General features: G+C 41.0%; 1 protein-coding gene across 1 annotated transcript in view; it reads right to left on the minus strand.

Annotated features, from left to right (window-relative positions):
* The window catches only part of nr3c2 (nuclear receptor subfamily 3, group C, member 2), a 91,399-nt gene that overhangs the window by 39,829 nt on the left and 27,256 nt on the right, over positions 1–24,314 (minus strand). The window lies entirely within an intron of this gene.

Consider the following 24,314-nt stretch of genomic DNA (forward strand, 5'->3'; position numbering starts at 1 on the left):
GCACAATGTGGCTAGCCATAAAAATGTCTGCCAACCGGGAGAGGAGGGCTTTACGCTCCTCGGATTTATGGTTTCTCCAAGCTTACCAGGATGACACTGAAAGAATTATAGAGGAGATTATTTAAATTCAATAAGCAGAGAGAAACAGAGCAGGGTGTCAAATTTAAGTGGGATCCAAAACACCTCTTCTCTGGCATGAAACCGGACTGGAAAAAGAGTTCAGAGGTGGACTAAAATGTCAAAAACCACGGTGGAACAAAAGCCCTACTGTGTTATAGGTAAAACTATATATCGAGTTCAAGGCCAAAGATCGCAGGTGTGATTCAGCACTGACGTGTGCTGTACTGTAAATAGCATGACGTGTTGAATTTACTCGAAACAACGCAACAAACAGGCAAGACAACACGAGTGATGAGTCTGCTGATCTAAGGCGTTGTTTACTCTGGCATCATTTACTTCTTTTACCACTGACTGATTCCTGCCATTACAGGCTCATTAAATCGCAGGATAAACAGTATGTTCTTACTAATGCGCTGTTAAATGGGAGAATTAGTTAAGACTTGCAGTTTACCCACTCCTGAAAATGAGACCATGAGGGTCATGGCGAGGAGTGTCACTGGTAAAACCTGATGTGTGCTGTCAGTTTCCACCTGAAGAAAGATCATTATTTTTATATAATGTTTCTGTCTGCCAAGCCTAAATGTGGACCATTCCAGGAAGATGTTGGATAAAAGATCGAGAATCGAGACGGTAGAAGCTAATTAGTGATTCTAAATTGGATGTAACTTTTTAAAAAAAATAAGTTTACATCTGTAAATACTGATGGACTGATTCACGAGGTGGCGTTCTAGACCCAAATCTCTTCTGATAGAAGAAACATTTCCATAAATCTGATATATATCGTCACCACGGGCAACTGTGTATTATCAATGAAGTAACACTAACATTTTTTCCCATCATTTAGTCTCATTTAAAAACCCTATCCAGTTCGCAAAAGACCACAAACTATATTTTCAAACAAAAAAAAAAGTCCTGTCTTATATATGTATTGAATTCACAGTATTTTAATATAAAATTTCAATCTAATGAGTTTTAGGTGTTGCTCTTTGTTCTGCAGATTTGATAGTTTGAGTAAAACTGGAACGGGTCTACATTAATCAGCTGTCTTGTACTAACCACCAGCACAGCTGTACTATAGAGTGAACCGGTTAACATTTACGTTCTACGTGCACAAAAGTTTTTGTCACGTCTAGACACAGCAGAAAAAAAAAATCAGGACATTCACTATAACCTTTAACAAAACGTTTCCCTTCATGCTCAAACACACACAAAGAACACAATATGTAGATTGGTACAAAGAGAGAACACCTTGTATCAAAACATTGAAAGTGGCCTCAGCTTCCCCTTCTTTTCTGTGCTAATTACCTCTCTTCCATCTCAATCAATAAGATGCAAGGTGATTGTCTGGTTAACATTCTCCGTACATCCTTCATCAAACCAGCTGCCAAGCGCTCTCTTTCTCTCTCTCCCCCCTCCCCTTTTCTCTGTCTCTTTCCCAGTCTCTTTCTCTCATGCACACGCATTTCCTCCAGGGGACGAGCTGGAAAGGGGTACAGCAACAGCACACTCAGATACAATCAGGACCACTGATCTAATTCCCTCTTGTCCATCTACACACACATTCAATTTGTTAGGACGCTTAGAGGAGTCTCTGGTGAGGTGTTTGTCTGACTTGATCTTTCTGGCAGCGGGCCTCACGGTTTCAGCTTAATGTGAGTGCAAGTGTGCGTGCACAAATCGAATACGTATCAAGATGTGTTTCCAGCATGTTTATATGCAGAATATTCCCCCCATACATTGGCCTTTTCACACCATCACCAAACTGCATTAAGGGGAAGACAATCCAATCCAAGAAAAACAGCCCCGGAAAGTTTCACGGCCAAGAGCAACACGAGGAGCAGATGAGAGGTCTCTCTAAAGTATGCCTCTAATATCGAGTCAGTGGTCAACCTTTTAATAGTGCCGCACATTAAAGCCTTGTCGCTGCGTGCCAGCCTGCCTGCCTGCTGGTCCACCAACAAGGTGACTTCCCCTCCCTCAGAGAAGTATATAGGTCATTTGCTCTCTCTGCTTATGAAACCAGAGCAGACAGGCCAGGCTGCAGTGACTGTGCACCAACGTCTGCCAGTAGCCCAGAACCAAAAACGAGCAGCCAGACATTCCCAAATCAGCCGCTTTTAGCAGCCTACAGTTTACACGTGCAGCATATACAAAGAATATTAGCAATTTTGTAACAATTTTTTATAAGCTTACAGTAAATGCAATTATGGCCCCTAGCTGAAACCAAAATGGGGATATAGTGGTTATATTTTGTGTGTCTATCTTTGACTACTGGGCCACAAGAACACAACAAATGAATGAATTTCCTTTTTTTTGGCCTGCCAATTTAGTGGCTTGAAATATTAAGTGGTCACAGTTTATGTCTGCTTTGATGAAACTTGAATGATGATGTGCAACTTGGTGAAATGTCTTGTTAAAGCTAGATGTCTAAAATGTTAATTCCCACAGCCTCGTGTCACATTTCATCTTGAATGAAGACAAAAAAAACTGAGTCAGAAAGCAGAGTTAATGGTGACTTAGTACAGATGTTCTTTTTTTGGGAGGGTAGCCCTAATAATAGTTCTAAAACAATGCACAGGATGATTGTTTCTGCAGAAACTTCTGCAGGCAACTGCTGTGAACCGGGAACGGGGCCTTTTTCTTTTCTTTTCTTGACCCCTGTCTTCTCTATTTCTGGGTACAGTCTCAGACTAACTCAATGGGACTGACTGCACAGATCAAAGGTCTCATTCTTCGCTCCAGTTGCTTTTTTTCCCCTTCTAACTGAAACCCCAGGGCAGCAGTTTCATTGTTTTCAGTGTCCTTTCATCTTAAAAGATAACACACAAAGCTAACAACTGATTTAGTTGCTGTGTATTTCCCATGAGGGCCCAGATGAGTACGAGTACACAATGCCCGATTCTTCCCACCAAAATGTACAAACAGAAATGTGTGTCTTCTACTTGCTCTTGCTCCCTCCTTATCAGACCAACGTGCTGCTTGGGGAAGATATTAATGAAAAAGCCAAAAATGAAAAGAAGCATGTTATCTTGAAGGCTGAGAAAAGCCCACTGCGCCCACCAAACTGTGTGAAGACCAAACCACAGGACAGATGTTGCTCAAATTGGCCTCGTGTTTTTTTTGTGGGGTTTTTTTTTTACGAGTAATTCGGATGTCACACTGAGAGCATTCTTCAAATGGTTCAAATATCTCCACCCTCTCTCAGCTGCAGCAGGAATGCTCAGTCATTAAGAGCTACAGCCAGGAAGGATGGTCATTTTAGCCACAGATTTATCAGAACCCGGAAAACTGATAATGACTGCAGTCACTCACAGCTGGTCTCTCTTTTTTTTAATCAAGGAGTCTTCTTTGGCCCTAGTGCAAATCCTCCGATAGCCATAAAAAAAGGTCAATACAGGTCACAACAAAGGGGCAGCAATCATTTGACTAAGGCATAACAAAAACAATTAGTTGCTATAGAAACCACGCCGTTGAAGAAAACTAACGAACGAGGGAGACATATAGAGGAAGTCCAGTTATTCTGGCTTTATCAAGATAACATCATTATGGGTGAATAACTGGGCACGAAACGGCTTTATGATGGACGGCAGCGAGGCTTCGTGGTTAGAAATGAACCCTGTGACCCGCATGCTGTAAGTACATTAGCATGACAGCGTCAGTAAACAAGCAAGTGAACCACAGACAGGGCACTGTTATACAGAGAAACAATGTCCTCATCACGCATGTTACACCGCCTGTCGCACACAAACACACGCGTGTGTGCTGAACTTTGTTTACACCGCTGTACAGCCGGCCGCCTACTGTAAAGATAAACGCACTGACTCGCTCATTCTAGAGGCTGATTAAGTGCCACGGCCTCCCTGAACCTGCCCTTCATGAAAGAGAAGCATCCTTGACTCTGGAAAGAGAAAAAAGGGAAAAGAAAAAACAGCTTCCACGGTACAGTACCTCTCTACAGTCTGGCCTACAATATTTATGTAATACACACCCTGGCATGCTGAAAAACCTTAAGCTAGACCAGTTCAAAGAATATTTATGTAACGCATAACTTGGCATGTTGGGAAAGGTAAAGGTAGATTAGTTAGAAAGAGGACGAAATGGCTTACATAACCATGAGCAGACAGTATAAACATTAGGCTGACACCCACTCGCCGCCTCTCAAAGGGAGAGAGGTCTTATGGGTAGTGTTAATGAGCCACAAGGGATTTATTTTTCCTGGTGAAGGTGACCCTGGCATTGGGCAGAGAGTACCTGAGCATACAGAAATATGAGATTTCCTCTTTGCTAGGCTTGTGTTACACATGTGTTAAGGTTACAGTATAATCTACTCTGACTGCTGCTTTTGGTTAAGAAAGAGGAATCAGCCTTAAGATGTTTAGCACACCTGTGAATATTTATTGCCTTTACTTTTTTCTTGTTACATTACAATTGACAAAGAGTCAAACTACAGGGCTTATGTGAGTATAGCAACAGCAAATAATATGTATTATGTCAGCCGTGTTTGCATTCCTCATGTTAAACCCAAAGCTGTCATGTTGTCTCGCCTCCATGGATTATTCCCGCAAACTTTAGGTGACCTTACCCATGACAGCGAAATCACATTTATCTTCCTTTTAGAAATCCACTGTTTTGACTGTAAACAAAGGCGTAGAAATGCACACACGCACGCAGACACGCCGCCCTCTTAAGGCGTTCACACCGCCTTGGTCGACGGGAGGTTACAGACGACGCTATCGTTCTGATCTACACAGTATCCAGTTTGGACTCAACATGTCTGAAGCTGTACCTGTTTTCAAATTCCATAAACAACTTACAAACATCACAGGCGCTTTTTTTGGCCCAACTTTAACCTTTTCTTTAGCGTGCAGCTGCAGCTGAAGGGCCCAGAGGCTTTGTTTTTACACAAGCAGTGGGTACCTTTAGAGCAGCGGGAGGATAACTCACCGGGTTTAGAGTGGCCGGAGCCGTTGAGCATTTCAACCTCATCTTAATTCCTCACCGTCACCCGCATTGAATGAAATTAATCACCTGAGATATTTTGGCTAAGTGGTAAAGCATGCGGGCATGAATCTCAGAAAGATGTGGCAGGCTGTTATTATCTGGTGAGGAGGATTATCATGGCTGGAAACTCCTGTAATTGGTGCCTGCTGAGGACAGAGAGGGACTGATCGCATGCATCCAGTATAAAATTAGACACTGGGAAGCCAGCGGATGCCCAAAACTTCATTCATGCTTTTTATGTTGCACCTTTTATTTTAGGTATCCAAATTTCTGAGTACTTCTCCTGAACCAAAAGCTCAGGCTTCAGGCTACTCTGATCTTGCCACACATTTCTTTATATGGTGATCTTCTTGTATTCATAATCTAAGTTGTATTATAAGCAATTAAATTATCCCAGCATGCAAATAACTGTCGGTGTGTGGTGCTACCATACGTTTGTTTGGTGACAACAGGAGAAAAAAAACAAACAAAAACATTTTACTAGCTACATTACCTTTCATGTTTTAGGATAGGAGATGACATTTAAGCACATTTTCCACACTTACACCTATTTACAGCACAGGGCAAATATTTCGTGCATCAGGTAGCGAATGTTTTGTTTACCGAGCTGAGATGTGCTGCTGTCGTCTTTGTTACTGTGAATATTTGTGCTGCTCACTCAGATCAGGCTTGAACGTTTATGGGTGGGTTTGAGAAGTTGCCAGTTTCCACTCAAGTAAGTGAAAATATATTACTTGGTTGCAGGGCTTAGCGCTGTCGCCTCACAGCAGCGAGGTCCTGGGTTCAAATCCGCCAGCTGGCCGGGGCCTTTCTGCGTGGAGCTTGCAAGTTCTTCCCTGTGCTTGCGTGGATTTCCTCCGGTGACTCCGGCTTCCTCCCACAGTCCAAAGGCATGCGTTTTAGGTTAAATGTTCACTCTGAATTGGCCGTGAGTGATGAATGGTGGTCTTTCTCTGCATGTTAGATAGACTGGCAACTTATCCAGGCTATAATCTGCCTTTTGCACTATGACAGCTGGAATAGGCTGCAGCCCTCCCACAAGCCTGAACCGGACAAGCGGTTAAGAAGATGGATGGATAGCTGCATAGTGTTTTTTTTTAAGAACCTTCACACCAACCAAAGGATGAGTTAGCGTTCACGGGGTTAAGGTGCTGCCCCTTGGCTGGCTTCCTGAAGTTGACCAATCAGAATAAAGCTGACCTTTAGAAACGATGGCCTAAGGAGCCCTAATATTGCCTCTTTCCAGGCAGAGGCTCAACTCAGGAGCTGCATAACAGGCAGAATGAGTTAAATAATCTTTTCTCTCTTTTCCACTCTCCTCTCACCCAGACTGGTTGAGGCAGATGGAGAGCCTTCCTGAGCTTGGTTTGCTCTGCGGTTTATTTCTGTTAAGATTTTTGTCGCCAAGCGCTTACTTGAGGGAATTTTTTTCTCTGTATCGCAAGATCACTTTACATTACGTTAAAAAATTTATTTAAATACACTGAATAGGTAAGGACTTTTTTAAGAATAAACTGTGAATCATTTTATAATATGCAAAACAACTCACTTTCTACTGCTCACCTTCACACGATAGCAACCCTGAGGTATATACATCATCCAATATTAAGTCTCGTTGTATTTGTATTCATATTATGTCACTATATTTATGTTATCGAAGTCTTTTTATGTGCCATGTGAGGGAGTATTGCTTAATTTCATAATTTCATTATGCTTGCATAATGAAAATAAAGAGTCTTGAACTGAATCATGCAAAGCCACAATTGTGGAGTCCCAGAATAAAAAAACGAGCGTGATATGTTACGCTTAAAGTCTTTGTGAGCCTTGGTGAGCTGCTAATGAATATTCGTGTGCATGCTTTCCATACTTTTCAAACTCTACATTAAAAGTTTAGTGTAGCTGTGATAAATTTCATCTTTACATAATGCTACACGAAAACTACACAGTTCCTATAGAGTTCAAGGGGTCAGCACACCCACTCATTCATTTGACCACACGCAGTCCACCGAGTTCATGGGGTAATGTGCAAAGCTTGAACCAGGCCAAAGAGATCCAGGACTGCAAGAAACTTAATTTAGATGCATCTTGCATCCCCTGCCTTAGAAATGATGTATATGGACAACGGATGAGCAGAAGTTTGGGTGCAAGTCCCACATCTTAAAAACTTTCTCCACTTGGAGTGTTCTTTTTCAGACTTGAGTGGACTCGCCTTCAGAAACCTGTAAAATGTATTTTTCAATAACCCCGCAACAGAAAAAAAGGCAACAGCTTTTACTATGCTGAATTCATTCAAACAAAACAATCCTACTACTCATTTGCTGAGCTCTGCAGCAGCTTTGGCAAAGCACCTCCTCGAGTCCCGCAGCATTGTCTTTAAAGCACTGGAGAGCGTAAGTTCCTCACGTGCTCCTCACACCAATCTGTTGCTGCTTCGCTAATTTTCTGTTTTTGAGCTGCCAGTTTTCAAAGCTGCTCTGGACTGGAATCGGAAAACAGCCACAAAACAGCTGGGAACACAATTCGGCTGACATGTTGAGAAACTTCATTGTTGGGCATCAGGTTGACTTCCAGATATGGGAAATTGAGAAACAATGCAAACAAGGGGCCAGTGATAAACACAAAATGTTCAGCACACAAAGGAACATGAAATTCCACGATTAGAACCCGAACTCGCATTTCCCTCCCCAACCTAAACCTATGTGATAACTGCAAAAATAAGCAGGACAGTTGGCTTAAATCTAACTAAATACACAAAGGGGAAGTTGTTTTCGTCACCTTTGTGAAGCACGGCTCGGGAATGACTTGAATCAAACTCACTGCCACGAAGGAAAACACAAATGGACCACTTCAAAGTCACGCTGATAAATCTGGTTTTGTTACAGAAGCAAATCCTTTGATTTCAGTGGCATGAATAAACTCTAGCCCCGACCTCCCTTGATGTTCATGTTTCAGCTTTATTTCCTGCTTACTGTGCTCTCTCTCACTCTCTCTTCCACCAACTCTGAGCAGTACCTGGCTCCTTACGTACTATTTGTCTATAGCCAGATTTGGGCCCCGTTGCCTGCACAGGAAGTGACCTCCAAACTCAGCTTAGAGGCCCTAGGACAAATGAGAAAAACAAATCCCTAGACAGGGAGATTATCTTTAAGGGATCAGCCCTGACCTGAGCCACCTCCATGCCACAAACTCATTAACCTCTGTTCTCCACTTTCTAGCAACAGTTAGTACGCAGCTGACTCCTGTTTACATTGACCTTCCTGTGAGCAAGAAGGGTCTACTGAATAAAATGAAAGTATATCATAGGCCAAAGGTTGGCATTTCAACTCTAAAGCATGTAAATGTAAAAGAACTGAGCTTGTGAGTGCAGAGAAATGAAATGTGCCAGAATATTTTATTCAAGAGATGACCTTTTCCTTTCCCTAGTGATTCAAAAAGGCCTCACTCTGAATGTAGGTTAATGTACACTGGCGCTAACACATGTTGCCAGCAACCCTATGCATTGGCTGTCACATGTGATCATCCTTAACACCCACCAGTCATTTACAATTCTGCCAGGACAAACGTGTCAGATGAGCAGACAGGGAGTCCAGTGTATATACAAGGGGAAACGCTGCACACACAAGCCATAGTACATTAAGATATATACTGAGAGACAGAGTTAGCAATGGGGCTGTCAAGTGGATCTATTTAGGGGCTTTATTGTATGTAGAGCTAATAGTCAAGCGGCTCACTAAAGTCACAGGGTATGAAACCTCAACCTCAAGAAGCTGGCTGTGCACAGGAGCCAAAACCAAGTCTGGGGTTGGCCGAGATCCAGGTGGTTAACACCACAGCTTACATTCTGCATGTCGGCTGCTGTGAGCTCCTCTCCAGTCAGTCAGCGTTTCTATAGCATCTGACAGGTTCAACAGCAGAAGAGCAGTCTTACGAACTGCTCGGAGTCTCCTTCCTGCCTGCTTTCAGCCACTTAGTCAAACTGCTCCAGACAGCAACAATCAGGAGCCAATCAGGTAATGATTGTATATGGATAGAAGAAACAACAACAGTGAAACCTCACATATTTTCTTTAGACTTCTATGCACCTAGGAGCAGTTCAACAAGGTAGTCGGTTAGAAAAGTTTCCATATTTCACAGTTTTGTGTTTCTTTTTTCTTCTCCAAGACAATAAGCTAATGCACATTAACCAAAACTGTAAGCGGATACAATGAATAGTTCAAAGAATCATGTCTACAGTTTGTCCAGGAGCACTGAGCCTGCTCATTATAAATGTTTACTCCCTAAAAGGTCAACTTAACAATTCGGACTTCACAAGTACAAAAGGTCCCATACATTTGGTACAGATGAACACACACACACACACACACACACACACAATGTTGGTGTTCATCTCCGAAGGATTACAGGCCCAGATGGTCTCTGGATGAACAATGCAACACCTGCTGACGGACATAGTGCAATTAGGTTCTCACATTAAAAAAAAGAAAAACTACTGCAAAAAAGGAGAACCTAAAGTGAATCATCAAAGGTACACATATGCTTGTGCTGACTAATCTCACTCTCGGCTAATCTCTGCATGACAACAACCCTAACCACAGTTTAATCCGACACCCAGTTGATCTTTGATCAAGGTCAGCCCTTAAAACCTAAAACCAACAGATGCCTAAGTCTTCCGACTCTCACTCTGTAACTTTATTCACATTCGGCGAGCATCTGCAGCGAAGATAAAGAAGTATCGCGTGTCATGTTTGTGAAGCTGTCTCACCTTGTTCCTGCTGTTATGCTATGAAATGTTTTAAGCAGCGTGACAAACAGAAAACAAATACTCTCTGATTTCTCATTTCAAACAAAGTGAAACTTGACCAGACAGGCTTTAACGAAGAGGAAACAGAATAGCTGAATGATTTCACTTAATACTGTTTTCATGAAAAAAGAAATACGAGGAGCTCAGCGGTGCAGGTGTAATTACATGATTCAGCAAATCAAGCATATTTACCTCTTGCATCTCTATCATGCACCAGATGCACCTGGCCATCACTGCCCAGTACCCGGACTTGCTCTAATGCCAAAGTCTATTTCACATGTTGCACAAAGAGATGTGTGCTTGCTGTGTGCAGAGACAATATAAATGGTAAATGGCCTGTATTTATATAGCGCTTTACTAGTCCCTAAGGACCCCAAAGCGCTTTACATATCCAGTCATCCACCCATTCACACACTGGTGATGGCAAGCTACATTGATGAAGAGTGGGAGGGTGTGAGTGGCTGAAAAATCAAGGGACACTGTTTTTACCCACTGTTATCAGCATACATCATCACTGCACTTACACAACTTGTAACACGCATGGGATCCCAATTTCCTGTTCAAAACAAGAAGTTAAAAATAGCATCAGTCATTGTAACCTTGGCTCAGGTGAGACTGGCTTCACAGGTGTAGTTGACTATAGATCTATATTTAATAAGGTGAAAGATTTGCAGTGGTGCATGTGGCTGCCCTTTCAGAGCAGGCGCTCATGTCACCTTTTATGGCCAGCCACTTCCGGGGATGATGATGAGTGATGATGAGGCACAGGAAAGGGAAATGAAAGGTAAAAAAAAAAACATTCAGTTCAAGCTAAACACAAGATTGAACCTATTTTAAATCAATCATTTTAAAATTATAAGTGATTTTGGATATATTTCTCAGAATGTTTGTCAAATAAAAAAGGCAAACAGTTTATTGTCAAAAATATAGTGCATGTTCCCCCTTGTTTGTATAAGGCTAGCATTGCCAAAGGGTGGCGGTTATGGACCTATAAGCTGTTTGCCCATTGACATTAAAGAACAAAGACAGAAGCTACTAACGACCAACCTCCAGAGCAGGAAAATGAAGCTAACGTTGAGTATTATATATACTATACTCATTGGCTAATGACTTATGCTTGACAATTTGTTAGCCAATGAGCAAGTGCTCTTACAGTATCATGCCCCCCCTTTTGTAGTTTCATACTGTAGATGGTGACTGTAATAACGCTACTCTCACGGCTTCAAAGCTGCACGTCAGAAACAACAGGTACATAGTTACTATGGCCATATGTGCATATTTTATACCGTCTATGAATGCAGCATGCTAACCTAGCTACCTAGTGTTACCTGACTTAGCGCTCCACGCTTTTTTCGTTAAACGGTAGCATCTGGCTCCCAGAAGTCATTAGCTTCAAAATGTAGGTTGACAGATAAAGTGTGTGTGACACTGAGAGACTGAATGCTACTGTATAGATAAGAGAAACCTGGAAAGCCAAAAACTACTACAGCCATAATAAATTAAAGCGTCTGCACCAAAGATGCAGTCTTTTTTTCTTTTTTCAAATTGAAAAGCTTATCTGTGGTAAACACCGTGTCAGGTATTACAGATTGTTCTTTTGGTGTTTAAGTGCAAGAGAATTTTGAAATAAAACATCCTCTACAGTATACAGCGCCAGGAACTTAACCAAATAAAAACAGCAAAAATTCTCACGCGTATTCACACTCATTTCACATCCCATCATTTTAATATCAATCATTTGGATTTCTGACAGTTTTTAGTGAAAACAATAAAATAATTATCAATAATTATTTAATTACTTTGTTACTATATTTCATTATAAATCTCATATATTGCCAAAATATAATTCACTTGAATTATATTGGATGGATGGATGGATGGATGGATGGATGGATGGATAAGTTGTCATATAGTTTATAATAATGACTTCTGGCTTCTCAACTGGTTCTTGTCTTTATCTTCAGGATTATCGTGAAGAAAAATGAATATTTAAAGAAATTATGCCACTAGAAACCAATATATATTTACATTTCCTGACAGTAAGTGGATTCATTAGTAATTATTAATTAAATTCAGTTTATCTCCTTGCAAGAACACCTAGCAATAACATACTACATGATGAATATATCCATATAAACCCTATGCATAAAAGTACAAGACACATGCACAAGGTAAAAATCTCCTTTCATTTTATAATTTCCCTTCATGCTGCACTTTTAATAAATTGTCAGGTTTTACCACAAAGATGTCCTGTTCCAATAACACATTAGCCCAACCAAATACTCCAGGGGCCCAGAATATCTCCCACATTTTCCATGTGTGGGAAATACTGTTGATTCAGAGGTTCTCTCTTTCCTCTCACTCCCTGCTGCTCTTCCCCTCCCCACATTGTGTATACACTTCATGTCATTGTTTGAGGTGTATGAAACTGAATTTTATGGTAAATACATAACATTTTGGGCTCATTGCATAAATATTTAAGAACAGGAGACAGGCCTCAGGTGGAGAAGACGGTGAAAGTCAGCACAGTAGCATATGGTAAGGGTAACTTATTTGAGAGGTTTTTGTTATTATGAAGATTAAGATAAAAAAATAATAGAATTAAGAGTGTAGCTTTTCTAAAGATAGATCTTTTTCTTAAGGAGACTATTCAGAGTCCAACCTGAGAGGATTTTAAAAAATATTTGAATTACATTTTTTTGTGAGCAGCCGTTTAGTCTCAAGTGACATGCTGAGCTCTTAAACAGGAGGCCGTGGGGATTTACACAGTGAACAAAGGATTCCCTATTGAAACACTGCTTTGTGCAGCAGAAAAGCAGCTTGTAGCTCTACATTTTCTATCTATTCACTGTTCTGCTCCATGTTGCGAAGCCCGCCAGCACTAATGAGTACCTTTATAAAAGGAAATAGAGCGTAATTGCTTTTTCTGAGACATGAAGAGACTTGGGTGAAATTGGGAAAGATGTCTGTCAACCCACATAAAGCACATATATTCACATGCATGCATACTATACGTTAATATACAGTACTATGCAATAGTCTTGAGGCACCCCTCTTTATATTTCTTTATATTTTGATATGCAAGTGATATCCAAGTGCAGTGATCTATTAAAAAAGTGTGCAAATATACATAGAAAAGCAGCATATAAGACAAAAAACAGAGTTTGAGCAATTCTAACGATTTTAAAAGTGAATATTTGGCGTGACCACCTTTATCTTCTATACAGCCTGAACTCTCGTAGCAAGTTTTCCTCCCGTTGAACTTCTTTAAGAGTCTTCAGGAATAGGTCTCAGCGTTTCTTGAAGGACATTCAAAGCTCTTTGAATGTTTCTGCCTTTTGTTTTGTTCTCTGTCATGATGATCCCACACTGCTTCAGAAATGTTGAAGTCCGGGCTCTGAAGAGGCCAATCCATAACTGATATTGTTACACTGTTTTTTTCTATCCATGTATGCTTTATGGTAAATGGCCTGTATTTGTATAGCACTTTACTTGGTCCCTATTGGACCCCAAAGCGCTTTACATATCCAGTCATCCACCCATTCACGCACACATTCACACACTGGTGATGGCAAGCTACATTGTAGCCACTGCCACCCTGGGGCGCACTGACACAGGCGAGGCTGCCGGACACTGGCGCCACCGGACGCACTGCCAGTGCTTTACTGCATTGGTTTGAGATCATTGTCAAGCTGAAAAATGAAGCTGGTGACAATCACATGCTTTTCACATGGTATTGGATGGTGGATTAAAATCTTACGATATTTTGTGGCTCCATTTTTCCATCAATTTTGCAGCACCAGCACCACTGACTGAACTGCAGCCCCAAACCATGACAGAGCCTCCATCATGTTGGACCTGACTACCTCTGTTCATACTAACAATGATTTAAACCCCAAAATTTAAATTTGGATTCTTCACAAGACCTGTTGCCATTGATTTTCAGTGTAGCTCTTGTGTAATCTGGAATACCTCCAACTTATCTCCCTATTTCCCTATAGAATGGCTTTTTGACAGCCATCAATCCACAGAGACCATTTCTGATGAGGTTTCAATTAACAGTAAATGGATCAACTGAAGGGCAACGTCCATCTCTCAGGCCCTGTTATCTTATCTGGACTTTTTCCTATTGCTTAAGGACTTACAGATACTGGTCATGTGCTTTTTAGGCCTGCCATTTCTTCTTTTATGCGGCACATGTTGAGTTTCCTCAAATTTCTTAAGGACACACAGCAGATCATGCCAAGATATACCAGGTTTCCAGCTAGCAGCTCTTTGGGAATCACCTTGGCATTTTTTGAAGATGATTTTGAAGAAGATAAAGATATAATTTCAATGTATTTTTTGCAAAGTTGTGTGTTATGTGTACACTCTTGAGTTAGATGTCTATTTATGCTTAAAACTTTTGAGGTCAGTGTTAAGTGGCTTAACATACAAAAAATCTTCTGAAAATGGTCAAGTGCAAGGATCGGTCTAAAAATGAATGAAAAAGCAGCCAATGTCTAAAGAAAAACTTTGAAAGACCTTCAGAAAACCCGAGAGAACTGCTGCTCAAGACCACTTTGAATTAAATTACAAGTCTGGCTCCTTGGAGGCAAAATATAAAGAAATGAGGGGTGGCTTATGGCTTTTGCACAGTTCAGAACATGACTGGTGCGCCGCATAAAGATTTTTGACACCAAACTAACAGCTGATCAGTGTGCCAACTCCCCTTTATGTAGATTTCCCCCACCCATCCTCTGTCTGTCCACACAGGCTTTATATGAGGAACCCTGTCATAACAGCCATTTTGAAGGGTGAGGCATGCCCCGTTGCACTGGGATGGCTGGCCAAAGTATACAAACCCTAGTTACTGTAAATTCAGAAGAACTGCTATGCTGCTCTGAACAGATGTGTCACCATCAAACTCCACTGGGAAACAGAGGTCATGATTTCCATTTACACCTACTTCTCCTACACATAGATGTTATTGTTTAAATCCTTGCTGGTGTAAGCAAATTAATGTAAAGCAGGCATATGCTTCTGTCTGTGTGGGTTTTTTTTATTTTTTAAATACAGAAGTTATAATTCCCAAAAGGCTGAAACTTGAAGGCCCGCTGCTCCACTGTAGAGCCTGTGCATTTCCTTTGAGGTTCAAGATGAAGGTTTCTCTTCTGTTCTGAATAAATCAGCAACTGGCTTGCCCCGTCATTACAGAGAAACAACGTCTCTCTGTTTCTGTAGTTAACTCGCGATCCTTTTAAGCAAAAGACAAAAGCTTAACTCTTCAGAAAAGAAAAAGTCTTGTTTTCTTTTTCTTCCCAGATGTGAAACAATTGCCATTTCGCCACATCTTTCAAGCTTTTTAAGCTCTCTGGTTCAAAAGAAACTTTTATTACTTCATCATACTGATTTCTCCACTGATGTTCTCCTGCCACCTTTTTTGTGTCGAGGACTGACTTTGGTATGCTGCTGAAAGGTCCTTACCCCAGCTGCTGCTCTTTAACAGTGCCTCTGTAAACAGTCCTGCTTCCTCAGCTGTTCTGTCAGAGGCTCTCTGCTCCTTCGCGTCTCTCCTCTCGTATGAACAAATCACACTCCGTGCATTATCCCCGTAATCTCTCTCTCCCGCTGAGCAACTTCTTCTAATTTATGTGGATTAAAGCCAATTTGTTGAAGACCGCAAAGTGTGCCATCACGAAGCCAAACATCAACATTAGCCTCATGCTGAAGACTTAGATCTTCTATTGTATACCGCAAGCATTTAAAAAAATCCATACATGGTTAGTTGAGCTTTCTCTTTAAACTCATTGCAACCCCAGAGCCCTTCTGTGTCTGGGCTGAACGTAAAAACGACTATTTAAAAACTTTCCGTTTGTTTGTTTCGATAGCTTCGTGTTATTAACGTGGTGCAAGCATCGCGTAAATGAATCCGTTGAAGCTTCGCGCCCTCGGCCCTCAGAAATAATACACTCGCCGCCAATTAAACGGGGTTAGAACGGCTGCCACGATGCAGTACAACGATGCTACATGCCATTCACTGAAACTGTTTCAGTGACCCATTCTTCATTCTTTTGTTCTCTTTCCTTACCTGAATTTGAAACCCGATCATCAAGGAGGAAGAGTGAGAAAACTGTGAAAGAGTTTAAGCCATCCCACGGCTTATGAAGTTGTTCCAACAGTCTTGCACCCTAGGGGGCTGTTCTAGTCACACCAAATCTATCCAGAGAGACAAAAGTGGACCGAGAGTAAATATGGGCTTTTGCAGGTCTGTGCAGCATTAGCATGTATTTCCACTCTTTAGCCACAATAACAGGACATTCAATTTCCCTGTTTCCAGCTACTGAAATCAATTGGTGGAGTTAGGAACAGCAGAGTGGGGAATGATACACACTAATTCTCTTGGAGAGGGAGGTTAATGTGAAGTGCACAAGGTCAGTACATTTGTAAAGGTAACCTTGGCTTTGCCTGTGACGTTCTCCTCTTTGTTTCTCCCCTCTGTCTTTTTCTTTTTCTCACATGAACACACATAGAGCCACAGAGTCCCTCAGTGGTTGCTTTCTCCTTCACTCGTTCGCTCTCCCCTTCCCCTCCGTCTCTTTCTCCCTCCCACAGCGGCTGTCTCGCACAGCCTCTCCGACTTTCCGAGTTTTCTGTCTATTTCCCCCATTTCCCCCGTTCCTTCTTCTCTTCCTCCTCTCGCCTGCATGCTAAGGAGGTGTCTCTAAACACATAAGAGGGGCTCAGAGAAAGCTGTGCTGCAATAATTGGATTATTGAACAATCTGCAAACAAATGTAAGACACAAGGCAAAGGATCAATGCGGAACGCTTGCATCATTTGTGGTGGTCAAAAGCAATCAGTGTAATAAAGCCATCAAACAAGTTGCTGTTCGGGATTAGTGAGTTTAGGAGGAACCTGTGGTGATATGTCAATAATTGCTTATTAGACATCAAAGGAATCTTTCCTCCATGCAAACACTCCCTGTCCAGCCCGGTCTGGTGGATTTGGATGAATGTATGTTGGAAGGCTTAAAGTGAGCCCTGCAGTGAACGTCACAGGCTGTCCGTAGCCGGTGAAATGGCTTTGGGTTCCTATTGTGTATTAATGTCCAGATGGACAGTTGTGTTGTAATCTGCAGCACTTCTGTTTACAGCCAGGTAGTGCTATAAACTGGCTAAATATAGCAGCAGCTTCAGTGAAAGGAAGCATAAACCGAGTGATTGGAAATAAAGAAGAAGCCATGGTAAGAGTTTCACTCTGTAATGTAATCTGTGTAACGTAGACTATTATGTTTGACCTTTTAAAAAAAAAAAAATAGTAAGACTTTGACTAAGGATGTTTGTAATCATTTATTAATTTGACGAATCTCTAAAAAAAATAACCACTAAAGTGTTGATGAGTTTAACTGCAAGACATAACGGTACAAATAAATTAATAACTCTACACAGTATTTGCACAGTATTCTGTCCTCACCTAAGTTAGCTCAGAAAGTTCTCCCATCCTTTTAAGGAATCTTCACAATATTAAAATACCGAATCAGTGGGAGCCACTAGCCCAAAAGATCTCACAGATATTTTGACTGACTAGTGTTAGCAAAATTCAGCTGGCTAGCATGTCAGCAGTGAGCCAATACAAGATAGCTGCTGTGACAAACCCATAAAAATTGCAGAAGTAATGGCAAATTTAGCGTTCTCACTATCCGGCCTTAAATCCAGCCAATTAAACTTGAGATATGAGAAAGAAAAGCTGCAAGGCCTCGCATCCTATTAGCTATAAGCAGAAAATATTTAGCTCCTTGCTTCAAAAGCAGCTAAAAGGATTACTTATAATCCGTGACAATGATATTAATTTTCTTTTAATTATCGACTTGATTAACTTCTTAATTTAGTAATATATATGATTATCGGACACCTGTAATTAGGGAAAACCTGTTCTACCGCTCATTAATGCAAATATTTGATCAGCCAAATCACATTGCAGCAAATCAGTGCATTTAGGTACGCAGAAATGGTCAAGACAAAACTTCAAAAGTTCAAACTGAACAGCAGATTTAAGAGAATTTGAATGTGGCTTGGTTGTTGGGATTTAGAAAATAGCTTTTTCAGTGTCAGAAGCTATGGATCTACTGGTACTTCCTGGCACAATCATCTCTGGTGTTTTCAGAAAATGATCCAAAAAGTGAAAATATCCAGGGGGCAGCAGTTCTCTGGGCAAAAATGTCTTGTTGATGCCAGAGGTCAGAGGAGAATGATCAGACTGCTTTCAGCTGTTTGGAGTAACTCAAATAACCACTTGTTACAGCTAATGTATGCAGTGGAGCATTTCTGAATCCACAATATCTTGAAGCTACAAAAGCTACAGCAGCAGAAGACCACACCAGGTGCCACTCCTATCGAACCCGAGGCTATAATTCACACAGGTTTACCAAAACTGGACACCAGAAGATTGGAAAAATGTTGCCAGGTCAGATGGGTCTCGATTTCTGCTGCAACTTTCCCGTGATAGGGTCATAATTTGGCATGAACAAAATGAAATTATGGATCCATCCTGCCTTATATCAATGGTTCAGGCTGCTGATGGTGTTGTAACAGTCTGCGTGATATTTTCTCTGCAAACTTTGGGCCCCTAAGCATCAATTAAATGGCACGCCCTACCCGAGTATTGTTGTTGACCATGTCCGTCCCTTTTTGACCACAATGTTCCCATCATCTGATGGCTGCAAGATAGTGCAACACAGCATAAAGCTCAAATGATCTCAAAGTGGTTTCTTGAACATCACAATGAGTTCACTGTACTCAAAAGTCACCAGATCTCAGACCAATAGAGCAACTTTGGAACGTGGTCTAACAGGAGATTTGCATCATTTACGTGAAGCTGACAAATCTGTACAACCATCTGAAGCTAACATATTAGTATGAACCAAAATTTCCAGCACCTTGCTGAATCGATGCCATGAAGAATTAATACAGTTCCGAAGGCAAAAGGTGATCCAACCCAATACTAATAAGGTTTACCTGATAAAGTGTCTGGCGAGTGTAGTGTAACTCCAGTAACAAGGTGGTATTTGGCTTGTTTGTCAATTAGGGGGGGAGCAATAATAGGAGCTTTAACACATCTTTTTTAGTTACAGAATAAAGCCATCACCATTCCAGTACACTGCTTGATGTAGAAGCCCCCCAAAAAGAAAAATATATTTCCCCCTGAGATTCTCCAAAACAACAGCAAATCATGCAGTAAATAGCTTACATGGTACATTGTGTACCCACATGCAGTGTATAGTTCCACTATAAAATCAAAAATTACTTTTGACTTCAGAATATGTGCGCAGTTATAGCAAGAGCTTTTTCTAGGTCAACTGAATAAATATTGCCAGTCTCGCATACTTCCTTAAGCAGCAGACAACAGGGGGTAAAAGAAAGACTTCCTCCGAAGTTTGCCAAAGAAACCTGTTTCAGTAACCCTGAACTTCTGGTGTGGAACGTAAAAAGTTGAGCTCCTGCCCGCCTGTCAGGTTGCGGTGAGGAGGGTGTCGATAAAAATGTTATATCGAAATTGACGTGCTGGCAGTCCTTCTAACAAAAGCCATACACTGTCATTCCTACTTTACTGTCTCTCTGAGCACACAGTCACTGAGACCCTCTCGCTGCTTTCTTTCTTCTGCTCCCTCACCCTGTTTTGCGCTGCCTCCCTCCCTCCCCCTTTCTCTCTCTCTAAAACCCTTATAACATCCTTCGGATTTAAGAGCTTAAATGTCAGTCTCATGATATCAGTGCCACTGAGATTAAGCGCCTTAAATACGATGTAAATGTATAAATGTGGGCCAATGAGTGGGCACCATTCAATCCAATTAGTCGTAATGAAGGCAGTCTCAAGCAATCTGAAAAGCAATAATTTCTAATCATTTTTTTGTGGCTTTTTGTCTAATATACTCCAGATAGACAGCTGAAAATATTCTAGCTTCGTATAGAATTTTGTTCCAGTTTATTCTGTGAGGATGTATGTGGGCACTTTGAGCACCACCAGGATTTCAATCTGAAAGCAGCGCAGCAATAAAACTAAACAAGGGGCCGTGTGGTGGGTGTGTTTTGCTCCAGGTGCTGGCTTATCAGATGCCAAAGACTGGGCAGTAGGTGGTATAATGAGGAAAGATTTTTAAAGGTTAACATAGAAACAATCCTTTGTCTTGACAGAAGTGAAGAGTGAAATTACCACATTCGCATCTATCAGGACGGTGTGTGATTGCACACATGATTTGCATACAATGTATAGTTTTGCACTTCCAGTTATTCTCAGGCATCTCACTGTTGTATCCTCTGCTTGCATCCAGCTCACAGTGGAGCTTGATGTTTCCCCCCCCCCAGTTTTATCCGCAGTTTATTTCCAGATTGTTAAACAAGCCGCTGCCAATATCTTATGAAAAATGCATATAGGACATAGAGCAGATTGTCCACTAATCAGAAGATCAATGCTTCAGTGCCCTTATCCAGCCTGCATGTCTTGGGCAAGACTTCAAATTCCTCTTTATGCATCTACCTTTGTGTGAGTGTGATAAATAAATCACCTTAAGTGCATTACTTTAAAATTTTCTTTCCCTTATTTTAGCTCATACTTCAAGGGGAAACCCTCCAGCACAAGAAGAACCTTTGAGTGTCGTGTACGCTGATAAATCTCAGTGTACGTTGAGAGGTGCAGCACTTTCAAGTCCCATATTAAAGAATATCAGCATAGACATTTTATAAAAGGACATGGCCCAGCAGTACAATCCAGGCTTTATTAAATCTATATGCAACAGAGGAAATACAAGGTGATTTTGACTCATCAAAGCAAAAATATTTTAAAAACCTTAGCTACAACTTCCTCTTAACTTCCAAACCCATTGCACCAAAGGGGTAAATGAACCAGAGATTGATTTGAGTAGACCAAACAGATGTGAAATCAACTTTACTAGATGCTATCCTTGGTCAGATTTGACTAGCATGTGCTGGTAATATTAGTCAACCTTTCGGACGCCATCATAAGTGACTTGTGAGCTGCAGTTAGATGGAGGGAGCCTCTAAGGTTAGTGGCTTATTCTATAGCTGACAAAACACAAGTCTGAATTCACAAGTCTTCTAATTATGTTGGAAACTTTGAAAACACACAGAGGCAAATGCAACATCCACCTGCTTGCTGCTGCTGTAGTCTTGCTGCTGCTATCCCAACCAGCAGCATAAACCTTCCTATTGGATATGCAAGTGCAAAGAGCGAAAAAAAAAAACAACCCTTGAGGTTATGTAGTTCTCGGGGGAACGTCACAGCAGGTAGTTACCCTCAGGAAATCCCCAGTAGCTACCTTCAAGAAGTCAAGGAGGACTCGAGGCATTTCTAAAACCCGGTAGTATACAAAACCTCATATTCTTTATTTTCAGTCAAGACAATGCAAAAGGGCAAATCCCACACCGCACATCACATATACTGTGTGGTCAAACCTTTGCTTTGATTAGGCATTGTGGTTTTATATCTAAATATGAGTCTTTCCCTATATTATACACCCTCTAAACAGTTGTTACAGTTGATTGGCGGTTTGCACTATTTGTGGTTTGCTTCAGCTGCAAATCACCAAATTCCACATCTTATTATTTCCCCTAAGGTGTACTTGAACAAATTAAGTGTCAGATTACTTTAAATTTTCATCTATCTGATGTAATCTGGAGGGCAGTGCAGGGTTTTGCAGTTGGGGAGAGTGTGTGCTTGCGTGCATCGCGTCTGCCAATGGAAGCCTTGGTTTTTGGAGAATCAAATATTAGTAGGCTGCATTGATTTTGGAACAAACCTCTACGTTCTTGTGAGAGCTCAGTCTTCCTGCCAAGTTTGTCTGGTCTGTCTACTCGCTCTTCCTCTCTAAGCAGTCATTTCTCTGAACTGTGTTCAATATGCAGAACAACAGTCGCTCCATATATCTATTTCTTGTCGCTCTCTTACGGTATTAGTAGACATCAGGCTAGGTAATAAAAAAATCATTAAAATATCTTGTTAACAATAGCGAGCTACCGTCTCTGCTCAGACGTGGATGTTCGTTTCACTTCAAAATGTCAAAGGAAAGCTAAATCTTGGTCTTCGGTGCCTCCCCTTGAGCTGCAGCAAGCCGGGCTGTTTAATGTTTAAAATTCAAGTCTGATGCATAAACTTAGTGGCAAGTCTCTGGCTACGAGCCAGAAGGAAAGGATGACAGGAAGGGCAAGAGACTTTGTTTGCCTTACATTCCTTTCTCCCTTCAGGCATCCACTGTAAAGGGTATTTCCTCTTGCTGTTTAAAATAAACAGCATACTGTACATGGCCTTAATGCTTTCTCTAATGGTGCTTCTCATGTAGCACAAGGACAAAGCAACTTATTCATACTATTTTGCTATTTTCAGACCCATGTCTCATTTTAGCAACTGCAATCATTACTATTAGGTACATGCATTTCCTGAGTAAATCAATTTTTACATAATTAAAAACACGGGGATACGTTTACTGACATGTGGGTTGATATGTGAGGATTACTTATGGTCATGTGGGGTACTTTATTGGTATTTTTTCAGGCTGAAATCTCAACAATATGGAATAAATTAAAAGGGGACTTACAAATGCCCTTACCCACTGCTCTTTTGTCTCTCTGATCAGTATCTGTCCATCCCTGTGCAGCACTTCATCAGTTTCTATCCATTTTTCTGCTCCTCTTCATTTTCTTTTCACTTTAAATTAGGCTACATATCCTTCGAAAGGCACTGTTGTGAATTAAGTGAGACACGTTTTTAATATTATTTTAGTACTTAAGTTTTATGTGGCTCTCATAATAAATGACAAAGGAGGACTTATTTCAAGTTTTTGAACGAGCTTTAATTTAGGCTGATTCCCTCCTGCATGCAAACGCTCGCCGTGCAGTTCTGTTTTACTGCTTGTTAATGCAAATATCTAATCAGTCAACTGCATAGCAGAAATCCAATGATTTGGGCATAAGAGAGGTTAAGACAACCTCCTGAAGCTTAACCAGAGTTTTAGCATGTGTGAGGAAGGTAATGGTGACTTTAAATGTGGTTGATGGTGCCAGACGGGCTGGTCTGAGTATTTCAGAAGCTGCTGATCTTCTGGGATTTTTCTGCACATCTCTGGGGTTTACAGAGAAAAGAGAGAATATTCAGTGAGCAGCAGTTCTGTCTTTTTGTAAGGATACAGTAACTCAAATAATCACTTCTTACAACCTGGGTATGCAGAGGTGCATCTCTGGATGCAAATGTCGAATCTTGAAGCAGATGGACTACAGCAGCAGAAGACCACACCAGGCAGCAATCCTGTCACTTAGGAACGGGAAGCTAGAAAAATGCCCCCTGATTCTGTTTTTCTATTCAGATGAACGGGTCCGAATTTGACATAAACAACATGTATGCATGGATCGATTCTGATGTGGGAGGTATTTTCTTAGCACACTTTGGCGCCTTGAAACCAACTAAGGATCGTTCAAGGGTCACAGCCTACCTGAGTATTGTTGCTGACCAAGTCCACCCCTTTGGCCACAGTGTGCACATTTTCTGATGCCTGCTTCTAGCAAGATAATCTGCCATGTCGCAAAGCTCAGATCATCTCAAATTGTATTCTTGAACATGGCAATGAGTTCACTGTACTCCACAGTCACCCAGTAAAGCACCTTTGGGATGTGGTTGAATGAATAATGAATGTGCAGCTGACAAATATGCTGCAACTGTGTGATGCTATCACTTAAATGTGGACCAAAATCTCTGTTTCCAGCACTTTGTTGAAGCTGTGCCACAAAGGATTCAGGCAATTTTGAAGGGGAAAAATTTTCAACCCATTACTATCAAGGTGTATGGGCAATGGGCAATATCATAAGTAGTATAATTTTATAATGCTATTATATATTTTTTTACCACTACAATTTAATACCAGTCTTTAATCTGCATTACTTTTCTTTAACATTACCAAATTTCTGTTGTGAAGCAAATCCATTGTATTTATATTCTACCCACCAATATTGACAGTGTGCAATGTAAATAAAGCCCACAGAAAATATAACGTATTTGGATGAAAAAATGTATAGCAGTGATAGAGAAGGTACTCTTTCCCAGGGCACCATGGGGGTTGGTGGTGATATCTTAAAAAAATGAGGACAAAATACTAACACTGGATGTAAAATAAGACCTTATTTGCTGAGAAAAAAAAAAGGTTTTATGTAAATGAGATGTAGTGCATATTAATCATTTGCCCCAGAAATTCCAAAGCACCCTCTAACAGATCCTAGACGTGTGTAGATCCCAGAAAAGAACCATTAAACTTTTTATTTCTTCCACCTAAAGTGTCGCTCAGCTTCTTTACTTTTGTAGAAGCTTCATTTGAGCATAATTTCCTGCATTTTTTTGCACCTTCTTTGTGT

Source organism: Astatotilapia calliptera, chromosome 6 (genome assembly GCF_964374335.1).
Source record: "Astatotilapia calliptera chromosome 6, fAstCal68.1, whole genome shotgun sequence".
Classification (NCBI taxonomy): Eukaryota; Metazoa; Chordata; class Actinopteri; order Cichliformes; family Cichlidae; genus Astatotilapia; species Astatotilapia calliptera.